Source organism: Amblyomma americanum, chromosome 11 (genome assembly GCF_052857255.1).
Source record: "Amblyomma americanum isolate KBUSLIRL-KWMA chromosome 11, ASM5285725v1, whole genome shotgun sequence".
Lineage (NCBI taxonomy): Eukaryota > Metazoa > Arthropoda > Arachnida > Ixodida > Ixodidae > Amblyomma > Amblyomma americanum.
In genome coordinates, this window is record NC_135507.1 from 51,935,440 (window position 1) to 51,953,895 (window position 18,456).

Sequence of the window (18,456 nt, forward strand, 5' to 3'; positions counted from 1 at the left end):
AGAAAAATTCTCCGACCGGGATCACGCTCGGTCTGCAAATGGATTATTCATCTCGAATGTTTATTTTTAATGCGATTTGAATAAAACGCACGACGGGAGAAAAATCCGCCATCCGATTCCAGAAAATTCGTTGATTTGTCAATAAAAGTCGCGTGATCTTCTGACGTGATCACAACCAGTCCTGATGGGTCACCTTGATTGGTCGAAGGAGGTCAAGTTGCCTTGTGATGTCATCACAACCTGCCCATCGGGATGTTAACAACCTAGTTTCCAGAGAGCAACCTAGATATCATTAGAGTTCACTTGAAGATCAACCCGCGGCTCTCTGGTGTCACGAAATTCGCTGATCGGTCTAGGGAAGTATGACGTCACGAGATCACGTAACAGCACAAGAAGCGATCATAGGTTGTTTCCCAGAGAAGGCAAATTCAAATATAGATCGAAATCTATAATCGATAAATCTAATGCTGTCGCATTCTACAGTTAAGGCGACGCAAGGGCCACCATAAATTTTTCCACCAGCTCCCCCGAGCCGGCACAGTAGAGGAGAGAGTGGAAGGGCGCTCCTCACCGCTGTGTCCAGCATGCCGTGCGACCCGCCTTTTTCGCTTGCTTTGTCTGCGAAATTTAAAAATTGTTTTTTGGGGGAAAAAATGGCGCATATCTTCCTCACCTATATCGGCGGACACCTAAACCGCGCCGTAAAGGAAGGGATACAGGAGGAACTGAGAGAAGAAAGGAAGAAAGAGGTGCCGCATTGGAAGGCTCCGGAATAACTGCCACCGCCTGGGGATCTTTAATGTGCACTAACATCGCGCAGCACACGGGCGCCTTTGCGTTTCTACCAACTTCGTTGTGTTGTTTGGCGAGCCAATCAGAGCCCTTGGCAACTGATTTTAGACGAGACTCATGATGTCGCGAGGCACGGTTCTCGCGAGAGAACGGCACCAGACGTCGAGGCAAGGAACAGCGATTAGAATTTTAAAATATTATTTGCGAATTATAGCAAATATTTGAGAACGTTTGCTTTACACGAACGCTCAACGGCGTTACTGCGCGCAATGCTTGAATATTAAATCCACCTTCAAAGCTTTGTCATGGGACATTTAAAGCAGTGTTTATTTTATCTCGTGTACACACACTAAGTATCGGCCAAAGAAAAGTAATTTCGGTTTTTGATAGCACTAAAGTAGCCGTGGAAGTCTCGAATGCTGTGGCCTGACTGTGAAACTGTCTTTGCAAGCGCGTTACCTGGCATGAGCATAGCCTTGGAGGTTTACTGAAGCTGGTACCAAGCAGAGTTTGCAGTGCGCTATAAATCTTCTCAACATATTAGCTGGAATGTGTTTAATACTGTATTTAGAGAAGCGAAATAGAGACTACACAGAAAACAAGATAAAGTTTTTACATTTTGTACGGGAGACCAAATAAGCTGCGAAGTTCCTTATCAGATGCAAATGGAGCCTGAGTATTCACAAGAACTCACATACCTGTAAACAGGCCGGCTATTAATGGTCAGCTGCTAGCACACGTTTATCTAATTTCTATTCACCAGCAGACACAGCAAGTAATCGGTAGTTGCAAACCATAGGCTCTTTGTTACTTAAAGAAACTGCGGCAGGCACACTTCATTAACCCGCCGCGGTGGCTCAGTGGTAGGGCGCTCGACTACTGATCCGGAGTACCCGGGTTCGAACCCGACCGCGGCGGCTGCGTTTTTATGCAGGAAAAACGCTAAGGCGCCCGTGTGCTGTGCGATGTCAGTGCACGTTAAAGATCCCCAGGTGGTCCAAATTATTCCGGAGCCCTCCACTACGGCACCTCTTCCTTTCTTCTTTCACTCCCTCCTTTAACCCTTCTCTTACGGCGCGGTTCAGGTGTCCGCCGATATATGAGACAGATACTGCGCCATTTCCTATCCACACAAAAACCAATTATGAACCAAATACTTTTTCGCCGAGGACATCTCTATGTTCGAGTGGTAAAAAGACTATCTATATATGAAACCGGTCCTCAGCACACTACTCTGAATTTTATAGCATCCAGAGCTTATTCTAAGCACGGAGTCCTATATCATTGGAGGCACAATTTGAGATGCTCTCCCTACCTACGAGACGTGATGCATAGTACGGAGCGCCACACGTAACCCATTATTTTGTCACACATTAAAGAAAGAAAATGAGTCCAGTAAGCAAGAACCGAAAAACTCATCGCCTGTGGGACGTGTTCCCTCTTTCCCTCTTCCCTCTTGACCTCTCTCATCCCTCTGTTGTTGGCGAGACTCAGGTGTCGTCCCTAAAGAAAGCGGTACCTATTTCTGGTCTTCACAGCGGTCTCCCCCCAAAACCGAGGTTATGAAAACAAACAGCCTTTTTTCTTTATTCGAATTCCCTAGACTTTGGCGACTTATTTTGTAGAAAGATTTAAAAAAAAATGAACTGGCCTTTGGAAACCACTAGTTCTTCATCCCGTCTTCAGAATTTTGTCTAGCGCCCCTTTGAGAGTTATTGGTCAGTTTTTCGTAGAAATTCTTGTTCAAATTTTGGTCGACTGCGAATTCGGCTCGGCTGCGTTCCACGTGGCGCTGAAGACGTGGCGCTTTACAGAGGTATAGTCAGGGCGAAAAGAAATGTGATCTCCGCCTGCAAAAGAGAACAGATTATGATTTGTGTACTTTCAGCTGAAGTATACAAATGGCCTGACGTATGCTTCTTGGCAAAGTTCTTACCGAAGTACGCATTTGAAATAGTTCGAAAGGAAGACCCCGATACAGAATAAAAAGTTCGCAGTAAGCGTGTCCGCGTTTCATTCAGGTTCGACTGCATAGATTTCATCTAAAATACAAAACCACCTCATTATTTTATATGCTCTGGGTAGGCCACTTTAAATACCAGATGCAAAGAAGCCCTAATAAGCAAAAGCACTGGGGCGTTTATACGCAAAAATCATACACAACACGTCTGACGTGCCGTAACATACGAATGCGTAAACGTTTTCTTTAATCTCGGAGTTTATATTAGAGTCAAATACTGGAACTCTCTATAGCGTTTGATCCCACTGTAATCCCAGCCAGGAAGGAGAGCGAAGTGTTTGTTTCTTACCTACTTAAAGCGGTTGATAGAAACTAGAATAACTTTATTCTGGCTAGAAGATATTCATTCCACGCGCACCATGCGTACGAAAGATTAGCTCAAATAGCTTCATACATGACAGTACCATGTTTACAATGCAGTAAGTTAATAGAGCAGTAAATTGGCACCACGAGGAATGCATCTAACACAACATGAAAAACTGTTTGCGTCTTTTTACGCGTTCCAGGAGAAACCAAATGAGAACCCACGTGCTAGTGAAGCCCCGGAAAGCAAGACTTATTGCCAACATTTTTTTTTCTCTGACAATGCCTAAGAGGAGGCCAAGGCTAAAGGCTAAGAGCCTGACGAGGCCTTGGCCCCTTGTGCATGCGTTTGCATCGATGAACAAATCTCGCAGATACACTTGGGTCAGTACAACGATAGCGATAAAAAAAATACTTTCAAAAGGCAGAAAAAAAAATGTACCACTTTGTACATCAGTCCGAAACAATTCAATCATGCCGTACAAAACAAGACTTCGGGTTACGCTCGCAAGTCGGCACAAAATCAAAGTCAACATTATGCATCAAATGCGAAACCCGCAATAAAACGTCAAACTTCACATATTATGGGTACATAACAAGCACATCAGAAAGGAAAACATGACACATTCGTTACCTTTCAAAAACCGTGTCTCGAAACTGAGAGTCAAAAGCAGTAATACTGCACCCTCAGCGAAGGTATGTATGGACAACGATGGGAAATGGAGTATTGTTCCGGTCAGCACTTTAGTTGATCTAAATCCGATGAGCTTTTAGTTTATTAGAACCGGTCCCTTACACATCCGCACGCTATTTCCTGATTAGTCGGTGCGTCTTCATATAGCACCGCGCCATCTTAAAGTTGGTCGCCTAAAGCCTGAGTGAAATTTAAAGCTGGGGCTGTAGAAGCACACTTGATACAATATGTACAACCGACTACATCTGTTAAAATTTTGTAGGCAAGGCCAACCGAGAACCCAGCTGCAAGTGAAGCCCCGGTAAGTAATAATTTTACACGTTTTCACGCGCGCATCATAAGCGGCACAACACGAACAGCACTCATTCACTTTCTTTCGAAAGGCTGTTGTCATGACCAGCATAATGATTTACGACTAATGAGATTGCAATATATGTCGACCACGGAGAAAAGTGAAGATATACTACTTTTGCCGAGTACTCAAGCCGGTGATTATAATCTCCAGACCTCTCATTTTCATGGAAGATATCCTTTAAAACTACACTTCATGCACGTTACATGGGACTGAATACCTTCATTCATAAGAGCTGCACGCTAATCGTGATGATCAGAATGAACTTTCAAAGTAAGCTGTTGAAGTGCACTAGGCACAACACGCAAGTCTTTGCATGATTTAACACGTTCTAAGCAAAACCATCTGTGCACCCTGGGGGTGAAGCCCAGGAAATCAAGAAATCAAGAGCGATCACACATTTTTCCGCAACTTGCAGCGTAGTAAAAAAAATGTGACAAATGACCTCTTGAGTATTCATTTTAATTTGAAAGCATGGAGTGGGTTCTAATACTGAAAAGAACGATTTGCCTGTCCCTAGCATAATGTTGACGAAGAAGCACAGTGATTTCTCGTTTTCAGAAACACTAACGCGCTGATAGCCCGCCGCGGTGGCTGAGTGGTTATGGCGCTCGGCTGCTGGCCCGTAAGACGCTGGTTCGATCCCGGCCGCGGCGGTTGAATTTCGATGGAGGCAAAATTCTAGAGGCCCGTGTGCTGTGCGATGTCAGTGCACGTTAAAGAACCCCAGGTGGTCGAAATTTCCGGAGCCCTTCACTACGGCGTCTCTAATAGCCTGAGTCGCTTTGAGACGTTAAACTCCCATAAACCAAACCAAACTAACGCGCTGAGTGCGTCATTTAATTGAAGCTGTTCTTACAACGCGTGCCACGCACGGAGTTCAATCGTTTCGCTAACTTCATACTTGGCATTTTCACGCTGCTCCCGGTCAGTTGAAAGCTGACTGAACTTTAAAACCGGCGCTATGAAAGTACACTTAACACAATATAAAAAATTTCCTGCGTCTTTTCACAAATTCATTCCGAGGCCAGCTGACAACCCAGGCGCAAATGAAGCCCCGATGAAGAAGACCGAATGCACATTTTGATGCCCGCATGCTCCACAGTGCAGCAGGAGCAACATATGATAAATCAACTCACGACGTCCTTTACTCTGGAAATCACGTTATCGTGCCAATCTATTTTTTGTTCTTTGTACCATTCCATTCAACAATGCCCAATGGGTAATGAAGATCTCGGAAATAAATAAACAGAAGTAAATAATAAAAGGGCTATTCTGCCTAGAGGGAAATGCTAGTCAAGACCGAGAGTGAATTCCGTTCCAACTAATCCATCAACTGGTTGGACAAAGTCCGAAGTGCTTCACTTTTATTAAAGTACACCTTTGCCCTCCCAGCATGCGCCCGGAACATTGGTTCGAGTATCTCGATCGGTGACAGTTTAATGTTGCATTAAGCCTACTGAAACCTGACTGCAGTCTAAAACTGAAGCTAGAGTACGTCTGCTAGAATATACAGAACTAATCGAATCTATTTGTGCCTCCAAAGTGAAGTGAGCTTTAAACTCGGCAGTAACTAAAGCCCCGTCAAGCAAAAAGATTGCTCATTTTCGTGTCCCCTTGCGTCTGTGCAAAAAACCAACCGAGGGCTAAAGAAATTAGGACCCAGTTTACGTCACATCTTATTTCAGAAGTAGAGTGAATTCCGATTTCGGAGCAAAGCTCTATCGTTCGCTAGAATCCAGAAAGCGGTTCGCTATTATTCAAGATGATCATACAGGGCAGATACAAGCGTTTCTTGCATAGCAGTTTTATGCAGCTTTTTGCTGCTTGAATCCTGACTGAACACTGGAACGGAATATAAGTAAACTTAGCACAAGATTTATACGCTTAAACCACGAAATCTTAGTTGAGTAAAAACAACGTATAATAAATACCATTAAAGTTCCATAATGAGAGAGGGAATTCAGTTTACCACCACCATTCTGTCGGCTGGTCGACCATCGCAAGAGGCTCGCATTTATTGAAGACTTTATGTACACGTGCAACACGCTTTGGTTTGAGCACCTTTACGCTTCCGAGTTCCATGCTATTCAAGGCCGCTTGAAACCCGAAAGCTTTGATATTGCGGCTGTACTGTATATGTAGACATGAAACAAGATGAACAACTGGCTACATCCTTTTATGCATCCTAGGCGAGACCAACAGAGAACCCAGGTGCGAATGAAGCGCCGGTAAGGAAGATCAATTACACAATTTTATGCGCACATGTTTCGGGGTAAACATGAACAGTACGTTACTAACGGATATATCACTTTATTTTTATGTACCAACATTCTCCTTATGCCTGGGTAATAAAGAACATCTAATATCTCCAGTTAGCATTTCGAAATGGGGAGGTGGGTGAAATCATTTTACGACCACCACTCAACCAGGCTGACTACCACCTAAACAGGTTCTCATTAACTGAAGATGATATTGCCACATTTACCATGTGCTGATAGACTTGGAATGATCACCCTTATACTTCAGAGCTCTATGCAACTCCTGGCAGCTTTAAATCACACTGAAATTTGTTACTGCATCTGTAGTTGTATGCATGAAGCAAGATACACAACTAGGTACACCTTTTGCACATTCTGGGCGAACCCAACAGATTATCCAGGTGCAAATGAAGCGCCGGTAATCAAAAGCTTCTAGACACATTCATACGAACATGCACTTGGTACACGTGAACAGCACGTGACTACCGGACAAATTCATAATTATGACCTGGAAACCACGTTCTGATGTCTGAGTTAAAATAGCGATGAATATCGCCCGTTAATATTCCGGAATAAAAATATGGGTGAAATCATATCAGGACCATCACTCAACCAGGTAGCCGACATCCTGAAGAGGTTAGTTTTTATGGAAGATGTCATTGCCACGTGCACCACGGGCAGCGATCCTTGGAGTGAACACCCTTAGGCTTTAGAGTTCCACGATACTTCTGCATGCTATACTTATTAAACTTTGATACTGCACCTGCAGCTGTACACAACTAGCTACACATTTAGCCCATTCTAGGCGAAACCAACACAGAATCCAGGTGGAAATGAAGCGCCGGTAAGCAAAAGTGTTTACACACTTTTATACGCTCAAGCTTTGTTTTTAAACAAGAGCAGAGCGTGCCTACTCCACATACCGTCTGTTATTTATTGTCGAAAACATGTCGTCGTGACTTAGTTAAAACACCGTTCAATATCTGGCGTTAACATTCCAAGATGCGAAGCTGGGTGAAATCAGATTACCACCATCACACAACCAGGTTGGTCGACCACTTAAAGCGGCTAGGGTTTATTGTAGATGTTATTGTTATGAGCACCGCGTGCGGCGAACCTTGGTTGTGGACACTCTTATGCTTCATAGTTCCACGCTACTACTGCCGTTTTAAACATCACGGAACTTTGATACTGCATCTGTAGATGTACACATGACTCAGGACACAACTAGGTACACTTTTAACCTGTTCTAGGCGAAACCAGCAGAGAACCCAGGTGCGAATGAAGCCCCGGTAAGAAAACGCAATTACACACATTTATACGCACATTCTTTTTTTTTAACTAGAACAGCGCGTGAGTAACTCGGATGTTATCACAAATTATTTTTATGGCAAGGTTTACAAAAAAGCGTACTGGCGCTAAAAGACGGACACGACACACACAAGACAGCACTGACGCCTCCGTATTTTAGCGCCAGTACGCTTTTTGCGTAAACCATGTCATGCTACAACCAACTAGCTCAAATCAAAATCTTGCTGGAAGGTATTTTTATGCCTTAACCATAACCTCATATCTGATTTAAAAAGAACGTCTAATATCAGTCGTTCAAATTTCGGAATGAGAATGCGGGTGCATTCATTTTACGACCATCATTCATCCGGGTTGACTACCATTTAAACAGGTTCGCAATAAATGAAAATGTTATTGCCACGTGCACTACATGCAGCGTACCTTACTGTTAACACAGTTATACTTTAGAGTTATATGCTACTTCTGGCCAGTATCTTCACAGAACTTTGCTACTGCATCTGTAGCTATACACAGAAAGCGAGATGTACAACTGGTACACTTGTTGCACATTCTAGGCGAAACCAACAGAGAACCCAGGTGTAAATGAAGTGCCGGTAAGCAAAAGCAATTACACATCTTTATGCGCTAAAGCTTTGTGGTACACATCAACCGGAATGTCATGCGTTATTTTGATATTGAAACCTTGTCCTGACGTCTGAGTTTAAATAACGTCTAATATTGCCCGTTATATTCCGGAAAGGCAAGGTGGGTGAATTCAGATTACGACCATCACTCAACCAGCCGAGTTTCTAAGGAGGCTTGCTTTTAAGGAACATGGTATTGCCGCGGGCAGCACGCGCAGCGAACCTTGATATGAACAACCTTATACTTCATAGTTCTATGCTCTTTGTGGACGCTTTAAACATCACCTAACTTTAATACGGCCTCTGTAGATGCACACATGAAGCAAGATAAACAACTGGCTACAGTTCTTGCACATTCTAAGCAAAACCAACAGAGAACCCAGGTGCAAATGAAGCGCCGGTAAGCAAGTGTGACCACACTTTTTATACGCACATGCTTTGCGGCAAACATGAGTAACACGCGACTACTCGACATATTCGTTATTTATTGTCAAAACCATGTCATCATGTTTTATTTAAAATAACGTCTAATATCTGCCATAAACATTCCGGAATGCGAAGGTAGGAGAGTTCAGATAACGAACATCACCCAAACATGTTGGCAGACCACTAAGAGGCTCGGTTTTATGGCAGATATTACTGGTACCTGCGCCACGTGCAGCAAACCTTGGTATGGACACTGTTATGCTACTCCTGGCCGCTTTAAACATCACTAAACTTTGAGACTGCATCTGTAGATGTACACATGAAGCAAGGTACACAACTAGTTACACTTTTTACGCATTCTAGGTGAAACATACTGAAAACCCTGCTGAAAATGAAGCGCCGGTAAGCAACACGATTACTCACATTTGAACGCGCATGCGTTGTGGTAAACATGATCTGCACGTGGCTGCTGGACATATTATCCGTTATTTATTCTCCAAACCATCTCCTCATGTCTGAGTGAAAACAACGTCTTATATCGGTCATCAATAATCCGCAAAGACAAGCTGGGAGAATTCAGATTGCAGCCATCACTCAACCACCTCGATCGGCCACTTAAAGAAGATCGGTTTTATCGAACTCCTTATGATTCTTATCACTGATCATTGATACTGCATCTGTAGATCTACACATGAAGAAAGATACGCAGTTAGCTACACTTTTTGCCCATTCTAGGTGACGCCAACACAGAACCCAGGTGCGAATGAGGCGCCGGTAAGCAAAAGCGATTACACCTATTTATACGCATATGCTTATGGTACACATCAACAACACATGCCTAACGAGCATCTCACTCGTTATTTTGATCTGGAATTCATGTCTTGATGTCTCAGTTAAAATAACGTCTAACATCGCCCGTTAATATTCTAGAAAGGCAAAGTGAGTGAATTGTGATTACGACCATCACTCAACCAGGCTGGCTGAGCCACTAAATGCATTCGCTTTTATGAATGATGTTATTGCCAGGCGCTACTCGTGCAGCGAACCTTGAAGTTAACGCCCTTATACTTCATCGTTCCTTGCTCTTCGTGGACGCTTTAAACATTGCTGAACATTGATACTGCATCTTTAGATGCGCACATGAAGCAAGATAGACGACTAGCTACACTTTTGCTCATTCTAGGCAAAACCAACAAGGAAACTAGGTGGAAAGAAGCGCCGGTTATCAAGGTTGACCACATCCTTTTATACGCACATGCTTTGAGCTAAACATGAACAGCACGTGACTACTCGACATATTTGTTATTTGTTTTCAAACCCATGTCCCCATGTCTGAGCTCTAACAAGGTTTAATATCTATCATTAATATCCTGGAATACGATCGTAGGAGAATTCAGAATGCGAACATCACCCAACAAAGTTGGTCGACCACATTAAGAGGCTCGGTTTTATCGGAGATCCTACAGCTAAGCGCACCGCATGCTCTTAACCTTGGTATGGACATCCTTATGATTCATAGCTCCATGCTCCTTCTGCCGCTTTAAATACCACTAAACTTTAATACTGTATCTCTAGATGTACACGTGAAGCAAGATACACAGATAGATATACTTTCTACGCATTGTAGGCGAAACGAACAGACAGCCTAGGTGCAATTGAAGTGCCTGTTAGGAAGACCGGTTAAAGACTTTCATGCGTATACTCTTTGTGGTAAACATGAGCTGCATGTGACTAACGAGCATTATACAAGATATATTTATGTCGTGGCCATCTCCTCATGCGCGACTAAAGAAACGCATAATATCTGTAGTTGGAATTGAATTCACTTTTCGACCATTACTGAAATAGTTTGACGAATACCTAAACTGGTTGGAAATAATTGAATATGACATTGGCACTTTCGCCCCGTGCAGCAATACTTTGAATGAGCCCCCTCATACTTCAGAGTTCCATGCTGCTACTGGTAACTTTAAAGCTCCCTGAACTTTGATACTCATCTGTAGATGTACGTGTGAAGCAAGATATACAGCTAGCAGCACTTTTTGCATATCATAGGCTAAACCAACAGAGAAACCAGGCGAAAATGAAGTGCCGGTAAGGAAGATCAGTTACACGCTTTTATGCGCAAATACTTTAGGGTACACAGGAACAGCAAGGTACCACTCGATATAGCATTCGTTACTTTGTTCTGGAAACCATATTCTCACGTGTGAGTTAAAATAACGTCTAACATCGCCCGTTAATAACCCTGAAACAGAAGTTGGATAAGCAGATCACAGCCATCACTCAAACACCTTGGTTGGCCCCTAGAGGTTGGTTTTCTCGGAGATGCTATTGGAACGTTGACTATATGCAGCGAACCTTGCTATGTTGATCCTTATGCTCCATAGTTCCATGCTACTACTGGCCGCTTTAAACAGCACTAAACTTTTGTACTACATCTGTAGTTGTTCTCAGGAAACAGAATACACAACAAGCTCACTTTCTCGACATTCTAGGCGAAACCAACAGAGAACCCAGGTGCAAATGAAGCGCCGGTAAGCAAGAGTGACCACATTTTTTTACGCACATGCTTTGGGGTGAACATGAATAGCACGTGATTACTCGAATTATTCGTTATTTATTGCCTAAACCATGTCATCATGTGTGAGTTAAAACAACGTATAATATTTGCCATTGCTATTCCGGAATGCGAAAGGGGGAAAATTCAGGTTACGAACATCACCCAACCATGTTGGCCGACCACTTAAATAGGCTCGGTTTTATGGCACATATTACTGATGCGGGCACCACATGCACCAAACCTTGGCATGGACACCCTTGCGCTTCATAAATAACTTCAATACTGCATCTGTAGATATACGTATGAAGCAAGATACACAACTACGTACACTTTCTACACAATCTATTCGAAACACACCGATAACCTAGGTGAAAATGAAGGGCCGGTAAGCAAAACGATTACTCACTTTTGAACAAGCACATGCTTTGTGGTAAACATGATCAGCATGTGACTACAGGGCATACTGTCCGTTATTTATTGTTGGAAGCATCCCATCTCTGTGTTAAAACGTCTGATATCGGTCATTAATAATGCGCAAAGGCAATTTGGGTAAATTCAGATCACAGCCATCATTCAGCCACCTTGGTCGGCCGCGTAAAGAGGTTCGGTTCTATCGGAGTTATTACTGTTACGTTAAACGTACAGCGAACCTTGACATGTACATCCTTATGCTTTTTAGTTCCACGCTACTACTGGCCGCTTTAAACATCACTGAACTTTGAAACTACATCTGTATATGTACTCATGAAGAAAGATACCTAACAAGCTGCACATATTACCCATTCTAGGTGACACCAACACAGAACCCAGGTGCAAATGAAGCGCCGGTAAGCAAAAGGGATTACACACCTTTATATGGCTATGCATATAGTACACCTGAACAACACACGACCTCCGAACATATCAGTTGTTATTTTGATCTGGAAATCATGTCTTGATGTCTTGGTTAAAATAACGTCTAATATTGCCCGTTGATATTACGGAAAGGCAAGCTGGGTTACTTCTGATTACTGCCATCACTCAACCAGGTTAGCCAAGCTCCTAAAGACATTCGCTTCTATGGATGCTATTATTACCACGTGCACCACGTGCAGCGAACCGTGAAGTTAACGCCCTTATATATTATAGATTTTTGCCCTTCCTGGACGCTTTAAACGTCGCTCAACTTTGATAATGCATCTGCAGATGTACACATGAAGCAAGATAGACAACTAGCTACACTTTTTGCCCATTCTAGGCGAAGCCAACAGAGAACCCAGGGGCAAATGAAGCGCTGGTAAGCAAAAGCGAATACACCTTTATACGCGTATGCTTATGGTACACTTCCACAACACATGACGTGCCTTGACGAACACTTGACTACCGAACATGTCGTTCCTTATTTTGATGTCGAAATCATGTATTGATGTCTCAGTCAAAATAACGTCTAATATCGCCTGTTAATATCACGAAAGGCAAGGTGGGTGAGTTCTGATTACTACCCTCACTCAACCAGGTTAGCCGAGCTACTAAAGACGTTCGCTTTTATGGATATTATTACCACGTGCACCACGTGCAGCGAACCTTGAGGTGAACGCCCTTATACCTTATTGTTCCTTGCTCTTCCTGGATGTTTTAAACGTCGCTGAACTTGGTACTACATCTGTAGATGTACACATGAAGCAAGATAGACAACTAGCTACACTTTCTGCTCATTCTAGGCTAAACCAACAGACAATCCAGGTGCAAATGAAACACCGGTAAGCAAAACAATTACGCACTTTGGAAGCACATGCATTGTGGTAAACATGATCAGCACTTGACTGCTAGACACTTTATCGGTTATTTATTATCGAAAGCATGTCCTCGTGTCTGAGTTAAAGCAACGTCTTATGTAGCCCATTAATTATGCGCAAAGGCAAGGTCGATGAATTCAGATTACTGCCGTCACTCAACCACGTGCAGCCAACCTTGGTATGCGCACCCTTACGCTTCATAGTTTCATGCTACTACTGGCCGCTTTAAAGATAACTGAGTTTTGGTACTGCATTTGTAGATGTACACATGAAGCAAGATTCACAACCAGCTACACTTCTCACCCATTCTAGGTGTCACCAACACAGAATCCGGGTGCAAATGAAGCGCCGGTAAGCAAGAGTGACTACAGTTGTTTATACGCACATGCTTTGTGATAAACATAAAGAGCACGAGACTAACGCAGATATCAGAAGTTACGTAGATGTCGAAAGCATGCCGTTTTTTCTGAGTTTAAACGTCTAATATCTCCCGTTAATGATCCGGAGACGGTTGTGGCTGAAGTCAGTTTATAATCACCATTCAACCTGTCGGCTGACCACCTATAGAGGTTCACTTTTTTGGAACATGACATCTCCACGTGCACCACGCTCAGCTGAGGTTGGTTTTAGCGCCTATATACTTTGGAGTTATTGCTACTCCTGGCCGCCTGAAACCTCACCGAACTTTGATACTGCATCTGTAGACTTACAGATGAGGCAAGATGCACAACTAGCCAGAGGTTTTGCCGCATTTGTGGTGACAGGGAGCTCAGGTGCAAAAGAAGCTCCGGTAAGAAATAGCGATAAAGAAACTTTTACACGCAGATGATTAACGTACAACACGATTAACACAAGACTGAGACACATAATAAAATTACGCAATAGCTTTATTCAGAAATAATGCGGTCTTATGTAACAGTGAAAGAACATCAAGCGTATCTTATTATATTCCGGAATGATAATGCGAGAGAAATTAATTTTCAACCAGCACTCGATTCGCTGGTGGAAACCGAAAAGAAGTTCCTTTTTACTGAAGATGTGATTTCAATGCGCGCCACGTGAAGCGTACGATGCTTTGGGTACCTCCATGCCACGCAGTTCCAAGCTACTCCAGGCCGCTTGAAACCTTACTGAATTTTAATACTGCGCATGTATGCGCATGATTGAGAGAACATACGCAACCGGCTGCTCCGTTTTGTAAATTGTAGGCAAGTCCACCTGAGACCCCAGGTGTAAGTGGAGGTCCGGTAATGAAGAGCGATTACAAACCTTTATGAGCACATTCTTTGTGCTACAGCACAAGCCAAGCATTGCGAACGCAAATATCAGTTCTTATTTCTTCGAAATGATGTCATATGTAAGAGTCTAAACAACTCCTGTCAGTATTAGATTGGTAAGGATAGATTATTCATTTTTAAAAGAATACTCTAACTGTTGGCAGAAACACAGAAGAGGCTTGCTTTTACTAAGGATACCAGTTACAAGCGCACAGCGTTCAGCGTAAATTCGTTTTATAACCTTTATAAATCGCATATTCATGCTACCCTTGGTGCTTGAAAGCTTCCTGAACATTTTTACCTCAGCTGCAGATTCATGTTTGAAACAGTATACTCCACTGGCGGCAACTTTTTATACCTTCTAGGAGACAGCAACTGAAAACACAGTTGTAAGTGAAACACCGGTAAGCAAGTGTGATTACTTACCTTTATGGGCACATGCAACTTGGTGCAAAATTGAAAACACGTTAATAATGAACATATCTCGCAATATTTTGATTTCTATATAATGTGTTTACTTCTAAGGGTAAAAGGACGTCCATTATTTCTAGCAAATATTCCCTAATAAGATGGGGGCGGAATTTTGTTTATGACCCACACTCAACTGGTTAGCAGAAGGCTAGAAGAGGTAGGCTATTAATGATTATGCTTTTTTCATGTCAGCATGTAATGGGTGCCTTAGTTCTTTTTTTCACACAAGCAGCGCACTTCCATGCTAACCGTGGCCGCTCGAAACCTTGCTAAGCCTTTAAGTGCAGCTGTACAGATAGACTTGAAACAACATACACAACTTTCTGTGTCTTTTTCCAAGTCGAGGTGAAGTCCTAGATTTTCTTAACTAAAGTAACAAATGCAATATCAGCTTTCTAAATACTTTTATCTACGTTATACTAGCAATTGCAGACTCTTTCTAAGATCACAAGCGTCTTAAAGGTATTCAGCTCAACATAAAGCCACGCTTAGCAACTATCTCGCTGAGCTCTATGCGTAAAAAAAACTATGCAAGAACGTCAAGCAACGACCTTTCAACGTCACACACCGATTCCGCTACACCACTTACAGTTACATACTGAGCATGTTACTAAATGAAGCTAAAATAAAATATTAAAAATCCAAAGTTGCAATCTGCTAATGACCAGAAGTAAAATAAAAAAAATAGCTCCTTGAACTGAGGAACACGAGATTTGCTCAATGAAAAGTGAATGACGGTAGCAGGCACCGCTTATGTCCAAACTTTTGTTATTGCGAATATATTCAACTCTTTCTCCTGTAATCATTCCTTGCGGCGAGTTGACGATTGTCATTTGCCTCTCCTTCGTTTCCCACAACCAACTTTGTTGTGTCCAGTCACCAACCATGAAATTAAAATTTGTTTTTGATTTCAAGACACGACTTTCAATACACTAACATTAACTCCATCACCTTTCTTATTAACGACTCTTTTTGCAATTTTATTAACACCATGTTCGGAAAAAGGCTATTTCCTCCTTCTCTGAACAAGAACACTCTCCTACGCTCCTTTGTTTCGGCTACTGTTGGCTTTTCTGATATGTATGTCATAACATGTATTTAATTTTCCTTTCCTTCTCTGCTCATTAGCTTTCGGTGATCATTGGCTTCCTTTGTATATAGTTCAGACTAGATAGAATCAATATAACTTCTTCAGGATGATAACAATTTATCTACGGTATCATTCCCCAAATTTATTCTCGCCGTTATATACTTTAAAGCTGCGCATAATACACAACCTCGAATGTAATCAGCAGTGACGGCGCAATCAATATTAAGTAAATGCTAGGGATGATATTTTTCAATACAATCAATCGCGCAGACTAGAGAAAGCACACAGCTTTTCGCGAATTTTTTATTTCGGAACAAGCTATCTTGTGATGTCAAACATTCCCATCGCCATTTTTGTTCAAAAACCCGCAACGTTAACTAGGATATCATATTCGAGTTACTTGACAACCATATGGTTTCATAACTTTGTAAAACGGCTCGCTCTTATTCCATAAAAGGTGGGACTGCGCGAATAAACCAGGACAAGAGACATAGAAATGAAAACAATACCACGTGCGAACTGCGCCTGGTGTGGTTTTCACTTCTATGCCTTCTCCCCTGTCTTATTCGCGCAGTCTTACATTTTATTGAAATGGACCAATTAGCCCGCAAGAACGGTCTATGACAGCGTAATCCATACCCGAGTTATTTCGTGTTTGTCGGCAAGCATTTCCACATTTTCAAATTTATGTCCCTTTCACTCCAGGTGTAACCGCATAACACGAAGCTCCCATGTTACTTTTTCTTTATTTTCATAGTTTTATTCGTCAATTTTCTTTTCTGTCAGGTACCCTTGCTTTCCTACCGATATCACTGAGCAGAAGTTTCTACACTCACTCATAACAGGCTCCGTTACAACCTTTAACTCTGGGACCTCGTACTGTGTCGTTATCAGCAACTCCTCTCTTTCGTGAGCAAATATTTATCTTGGAAAGAAGCCTCGGTAGGCAAGAGTGACTATATATTTTCATCTTCACACGCTTCAACATCTGGCATTGACCATTCTAAACATTTTTTTCCCTAAAAATAATGCGGTGAATTTTTAGAAATAAAAGAAATTCTATTATCTCCTATTTTTTTTTCAAAATAGGAACGAGTGTGCGGCTAGTTAATGAAGAACGCTAGCCTTGTCGGTCGAAACCTAAGCGCAATTCGCTTTTCACATGACGCATTTCAATCTTCACATGACGCTAATACCATGGATATAGGAATGCTCCTGAAAGAATGTACACACCTGGTTCCATCTTTTTTCACGTTCTAGGCAGGACTAACTTTGAACCCGCTTGAAAATGAAGGACCGGTAAGCAGGAACAACTCAACCCACACTTTCAGACGCACCTGCTTCCTGGCGTAAAAACAACAACAACAACACGCGCCTGTGAACGTGAAACAAATCACTCTTATTTCTAAATCGCGCGGTCATGACTTAGTCAAAATCACGTCGATTATCTCGTGTTAATATTCACGGATCGGTACAAAAGTAAATTCGATTTACGACCAACAACCAAACTGATTTGCGGAACCCAAAAGATCTTCGCTTTCAGTAGAAATGTCCTTTGCGCGGGCACCACGCGCCTTATACATTAATTTGAGTGCCACACTTAGCAGCTTCATTCTACTACTCGCTGCTTGAAACCTCACTGAACATTAACACTACAGCGACAGATGCGCACTTGAAACAAGGTACGCAACTGGCTAACCCTTTTTATACGTTCTAGGCGAGACCAACTGAGAACGCTGAAAAAAAACGAAGCCCCAGTAAGCTAGAACAATTATAGAATTTCAACCGCGAGTTTTTTCCAAAACACGAATTGCATTTAAGTGAGGAGCATATCACACTGTATTTTATTCAAATTCATGTGACCACGTCTAAGTGTTAAAATACCATTTAATTTCTCTCTAATATTCAGCAATGGGAAGGATGGGTTATTAAGTTAGCGCCGTGGGGCTGAGTGGTTACGGTGCTCGACTGCTGACCCAGAAGACGCAGGTTCGACCCAGTAGCGCTGCTTGCATTTCGATGGAGGCAAAACGCTACAGGCCCATGCACAGTGCGGAGCTCTCCACTACGGCTTCCCTCATAACCTGAGTCAGTTTGGAAAATTAAACCCTCATAAACTAATTAACCGGTTGGTTGAAACTGGAAAGAGATTCCGATTTATTAGGTTATTTGCACCAACACCGCGCACAGAGTACTTTGGTAAGAGCATCATGCTTCGAGCTACATCCTGCTACCTCGCCGCTTGAAACCTCACTTGACTTCAGTACTGCGGTGTAGAGGATCACTTGAAGCAACACGTACAAGTGGCTGCAACATTTCATACGTTCTGGGCGAAACTAAATGCGAACCCAGCTGTAAATATAGTGCCGGTAAACAAGAGTGTTTACAAACTTTTATGACCACATGCTTTCTCGAACAACGAGAAAAACAGCTGATAAATTTACATGTCACAGAACAATTTTATTTTGAAATGGTGTGCTCTTGTAGAACAGTAAGGA

The 18,456-nt window shown here is 42.5% G+C and overlaps 1 protein-coding gene and 1 long non-coding RNA gene across 3 annotated transcripts in view; both read left to right on the plus strand.

Annotated features, from left to right (window-relative positions):
* LOC144109617 (uncharacterized) overlaps nt 1–18,456 on the plus strand; it is a 116,600-nt gene that overhangs the window by 41,917 nt on the left and 56,227 nt on the right. The gene's annotated exons all lie outside the window — the stretch shown is intronic.
* On the plus strand, nt 11,280–14,802 carry LOC144110449 (uncharacterized). 2 transcript variants are annotated; one of them, XR_013309844.1, is made up of 3 exons: nt 11,280–11,319; nt 13,433–13,471; nt 14,763–14,802. It is a non-coding gene; the product is annotated as an uncharacterized LOC144110449 (long non-coding RNA). The 2 variants fall into 2 exon arrangements; XR_013309843.1 differs by lacking the exons at nt 13,433–13,471; nt 14,763–14,802 and adding exons at nt 12,134–12,172; nt 12,583–12,623.